Below are 6,000 nucleotides of genomic sequence, written 5' to 3' on the forward strand. Positions count from 1 at the left end.
CCTCCACTACACTACAAAGCACACCTCCACTACACCACACTGCACAGCACACCTCCACTACACCGCACAGCACACCTCCACTACACAGCACACCTCCACTACACCACACTGCACAGCACACCTCCACTACACTACAAAGCACACCTCCACTACACCACACTGCACAGCACACCTCCACTACACCACACTGCACAGCACACCTCCACTACACTGCACAGCACACCTCCACTACACCGCACAGCACACCTCCACTACACCACACTGCACAGCACTCCTCCACTACACCGCACAGCACACCTCCACTACACCGCATAGCATAGCACACCTCCACTACACAGCACACCTCCACTACACTGCCCAGCACACCTCCACTACACCACACTGCAAAGCACACCTCCACTACACCACACTGCACAGCACACCTCCACTACACCACACTGCACAGCACACCTCCACTACACCACACTGCACAGCACACCTCCACTACACCACACAGCACATCACTACACCGCACAGCACAGCACACCTCCACTACACAGCACACCTCCACTACACTGCCCAGCACACTTTCACTACACCACACTGCACAGCACACCTCCACTACACCGCACAGCACACCTCCACTACACCGCACAGCACATCACTACACTGCACAGCACAGCACACCTCCACTACACAGCACACCTCCACTACACTGCCCAGCACACCTTCACTACACCACACTGCACAACACACCTTCACTACACCGCACAGCACACCTCCACTACACAGCACACCTACACTACACAGCACACCTCCACTACACCACACTGCACAGCACACCTCCACTACACTACAAAGCACACCTCCACTACACCACACTGCACAGCACACCTCCACTACACCGCACAGCACACCTCCACTACACCGCACAGCACACCTCCACTACACCACACTGCACAGCACTCCTCCACTACACCGCACAGCACACCTCCACTACACCGCACAGCACAGCACACCTCCACTACACAGCACACCTCCACTACACTGCCCAGCACACCTCCACTACACCATACCACACTGCAAAGCACACCTCCACTACACCACACTGCACAGCACACCTCCACTACACCATACTGCACAGCACACCTCCACTACACCACACACCACATCACTACACCACACAGCACAGCACACCTCCACTACACAGCACACCTCCACTACACTGCCCAGCACACCTTCACTACACCACACTGCACAGCACACCTCCACTACACCGCACAGCACACCTCCACTACACCGCACAGCACATCACTACACCGCACAGCACAGCACACCTCCACTACACAGCACACCTCCACTACACTGCCCAGCACACCTTCACTACACCACACTGCACAACACACCTCCACTACACCGCACAGCACACCTCCACTACACAGCACACCTCCACTACACAGCACACCTCCACTACACCACACTGCACAGCACACCTCCACTACACTACAAAGCACACCTTCACTACACCGCACAGCACAGTACACCTCCACTACACTGCACAGCAAACCTCCACTACACCACACAGCACAACACAGCACACCTCCACTACACTGCACAGCACACCTCCACTACACCACACAGCACAACACAGCACACCTCCACTACACTGCACAGCACACCTCCACTACAATGCGCAGCACACCTACACTACACTGCACAGCACAGCACACCTCCACTACACCGCACAGCACACCTCCACTACACCGCACAGCACACTGTTGGATTTGATGGCACAGTGGCTGTATTTGATGGGCACAGTGGCTGCACATGATGGGCACAGAGGCTGCATATGATGGGCACAGTGGCTGCAATTGATGGCACAGTGGCTGCAATTGATGACACAGTGGATGCATATGATGGGCACAGTGGCTGTATTTGATGGGCACAGTGGCTGCATTTGATGGGCACAGTGGCTGCATTTGATGGCACAGTGACTGCATTTGATGGCACAGTGGCTGCAATTGATGGCACAGTGACTGCAATTGATGGCACAGCGGCTGTATTTGATGGGCACAGCGGCTGTATTTGCTGGGCACAGTGGCCGTATTTGCTGGGCACAGTGGCTGTATTTGATGGGCACAGTGGCTGCATATGATGGCACAGTGGCTGCAATTGATGGCACAGTGGCTGCATTTGATGGGCAAAGTGGCTGCATTTGATAGGCACAGTGAGGCTGCAATTGATGTTTTCTTTTAAGTATTTTTCAGAATTTTTCAGTTTGTTTGCGCCCGCCAAAAAAATATTTGAGCACCAGCCGCCACTGCTCTTTACGCTGCCCTACATACTTCAGACCTCTGTACACTGCCCTACATACTACTGACCTCTGTACACTGCCCTACATATTACTGATCTCTGTACACTACCCTACATTCTACTGACCTCTGTACACTGTCCTACATCCTACTGACCTCTGTACACTCCACTACATACTACTGACCACTGTACACGACCCTACATACTACTGACCTCTGTACACTGCCCTACATACTACTAACCCCTGTACACTGCCCTCCATACTACTGACCTCTGTACACTGCCCTCCATACTACTGACCTCTGTAAACTGCCCTACATACTACTGACCTCTGTACACTGCCCTACATACTACTGGCCTCTGTACACTACCCTACATACTACTGACCTCTGTACACTGACCTACATACTACTGACCTCTGTACACTGTCCTACATACTACTGACCTCTGTACACTGCCCTACATACTACTGACCTCTGTACACTGCCCTACATACTACTGACCTCTGTACACTGCCCTACATACTACTGACCCCTGTACACTACCCTACATACTACTGACATCTGTACACTACCTTACATACTACTGACCTCTGTACACTGTCCTACATACTACTGACCTCTGTACACTGCCCTACATACTACTGACCTCTGTACACTACCCTATATACTACTGACCTCTGTACACTACCCTACATACTGCTGACCTCTGTACACTGCCCTACATACTACTGACCGCTGTACACTGCCCTACATACTACTGACCTCTGTACACTACCCTACATACTACTGACCTCTGTACACTACCCTACATACTACTGACCTCTGTACACTGCCCTACATACTACTGACCCCTGTACACTGCCCTACATACTACTGACTTCTGTACACTGCCCTACATACTACTGACCTCTGTACACTGTCCTACCTACTACTGACCTCTGTACACTGCCCTACATACGACTGACCTCTGTACACTGCCCTATATACTACTGACCTCTGTGCACTACCCTACATACTACTGACCTCTGTACACTGACCTACATACTACTGACCTCTGTACACTGTCCTACATATTACTGACCTCTGTACACTGCCCTACATACTACTGACCTCTGTACACTGCCCTACATACTACTGACCTCTGTACACTGACCTACATACTACTGACCCCTGTACACTACCCTACATACTACTGACCTCTACACTACCCTACATACTACTGACCTCTGTACGCTGTCCTACATACTACTGACCTCTGTACACTGCCCTACATACTACTGATCTCTGTACACTGACCTACATACTACTGACCCCTGTACACTGCCCTACATACTACTGACCTCTACACTACCCTTCATACTACTGACCTCTGTACACTGTCCTACATACTACTGACCTCTGTACACTGCCCTACATACTACTGACCTCTGTACACTGCCCTACATACTACTGACCTCTGTACACTGACCTACATACTACTGACCCCTGTACACTACCCTACATATTACTGACCTCTGTACACTACCCTACATACTACTGACCTCTGTACACTGTCCTACATACTACTGACCTCTGTACACTGCCCTACATACTAATGACCTCTGTACACTGCCCTACATACTACTGACCTCTGTACACTGACCTACATACTACTGACCCCTGTACACTGCCCTACATACTACTGACCTCTGTACACTACCCTATATACTACTGACCTCTGTACACTACCCTACATACTACTGACCTCTGTACACTGCCCTACATACTACTGACCACTGTACACTACCCTACATACTACGGACCTCTGTACACTACTCTACATACTACTGACCTCTGTACACTACCCTACATACTACTGACCTCTGTACACTGCCCTACATACTACTGACCTCTGTACACTACCCTACATACTACTGACCTCTGTACACTGTCCTACATACTACTGACCTCTGTACACTACTCTACATACTACTGACCTCTGTACACTGCCCTACATACTACTGACCGCTGTACACTGCCCTACATACTACTGACCTCTGTACACTGTACACTGTATTATACATTAAATATCAGTTTCGTAAGCAACACCTAATTTTCTGGCAGTGCCCCTCCCGAGGCTAGACTCTGGATTTGCCCCTGGGTGGGGTAGCCTTGATATAATGCTAAAAATCGAAGTCAGTAACATTGATAATTGACTCATTGTTTGAACATGTTTTAAATAAACTATAGGAATTATTTAAACACTAACAAATTAAAATATACATTATACATATTTTTATATATACAGTGCTACTATGTTTTAGCAACAACATACATTACAAAGGACATTCATGTTTTAACTATATAAGCAAACATGATCTGATTTTATCTTTAACTATTTTCTAGCAAATTAATTTGTTTTAGACTTCCATAAATTGACAAAATATAAAATACATAAATACTAAATGACAAGTTTTAGCAAATACTGGGCATATAAAAGTAATTAAGATCAAATAAAATGATTCAGCTAAATCATACCAATGTTTATAGCACTGTAAAATAATATTAAATATCACAATAATAATTACATATTTAAAATATGTTTCTCTTATAGTTTGTTAACTGGATATGTGCTACAGAGACTTACTTGATGCAGCTGCAGATGTCACTTTCATGCAGATTCCAGCCCGGTCAGTATCAAGTGAAGTTTACTGATTCTCATTTGAATGTCTTGTTCTGCTCCTCCCTCAAACATAAAGACCTGAAATATGGGTGTGCTGAAAAAGACAGGAGGAAAGGGCAGTAAATCAGTATCTAATGTGGTTTTAAATCTGTAATGTTTTAAAATTTTCTTAAAGTTTAGTATTATTCTTTTTGGCTAAAATCCAAACTTTCAAATGTAAAATAAAGTAATGATTAGCAGAACAGTGTTGTGCTAATCAATGCCACTTACAAACAGCAATTGATGAAAAAGTCAAATACAAATATTTCCTAATGATAAGAAGAGTTAAAGAAACAGTCCACTATGAGGAATAACTGGGAATGCCACCAACAAAAAAAGTGAGAGCCTTATTGATGTGGAAATGTGAGGCCTATGATTTTTACCTTCAATGATAATCAGGATTAATAAATGGACATACAATATGGCTTAAACAGTGTGTCAGAAAACTGCCTGGACATTCTGAGAACAGCTGACATCATAAAACAGCTAGAGTTAGTATCTAGGAAGCTCCACTATACTACCTGGTTTATAGATGTATCGTAACTAAGTGTCACAAGGGCCACGAACCTGATGTGAGACCGAAGTAGTGGGGAGGCCTCCCTTGCACCTTGGGTCTTTAAAGCGTCTGGTGATGGAGACAGAGACTTGAACTAGGAATACAGGCTGTTTTGCCTATGGGGGGGAGGGGAAAAAGGATTTTTTTTCCCCCCAAGGGACTTTTAAGGTGCTTTTTAAATCAATAGTTTAATCAAACAATTTTCTGTACAATTATATAAAAAAGATTTTTTATTATATTAAATCAAGATTAAAACATCTGTGCCTCACATGAAAAACTGAGACATGATTCTAAAAATACTTAGACATGAACAATTTCACCTAAATTCATTCACATTATACAGTGCAACATAAAGCAACTACTTAAAGGTGCCATGACAATCTGCCGCTTGCTCGACATGTTTCGCTCTAGTATGAGCTTCTTCAGGAGTTTTTAAAGGCAATGATTGT

At 46.0% G+C, this 6,000-nt stretch overlaps 1 protein-coding gene across 3 annotated transcripts in view; it reads right to left on the reverse strand.

The window, feature by feature from the left end:
• The window catches only part of LOC141103549 (dimethylaniline monooxygenase [N-oxide-forming] 2-like), a 133,983-nt gene extending 128,250 nt beyond the window's left edge, over window positions 1-5,733 (reverse strand). Inside the window, exons 1-2 of one of the 3 annotated variants that reach the window (XM_073593250.1) lie at window positions 5,563-5,733; window positions 4,921-5,050 (exon numbers count right to left, since the gene is read on the reverse strand). The gene's annotated coding sequence lies outside the window, so the exon portion shown is untranslated. Of the gene's footprint in view, window positions 1-4,920; window positions 5,329-5,562 lie in introns of those variants that run through there. The other 2 variants (XM_073593251.1, XM_073593249.1) reach the window with 2 other exon arrangements.
• Window positions 5,734-6,000: the final 267 nt, after the last annotated feature.

Source organism: Aquarana catesbeiana, linkage group LG07, assembly GCF_042186555.1.
Source record: "Aquarana catesbeiana isolate 2022-GZ linkage group LG07, ASM4218655v1, whole genome shotgun sequence".
Taxonomy (NCBI): domain Eukaryota; kingdom Metazoa; phylum Chordata; class Amphibia; order Anura; family Ranidae; genus Aquarana; species Aquarana catesbeiana.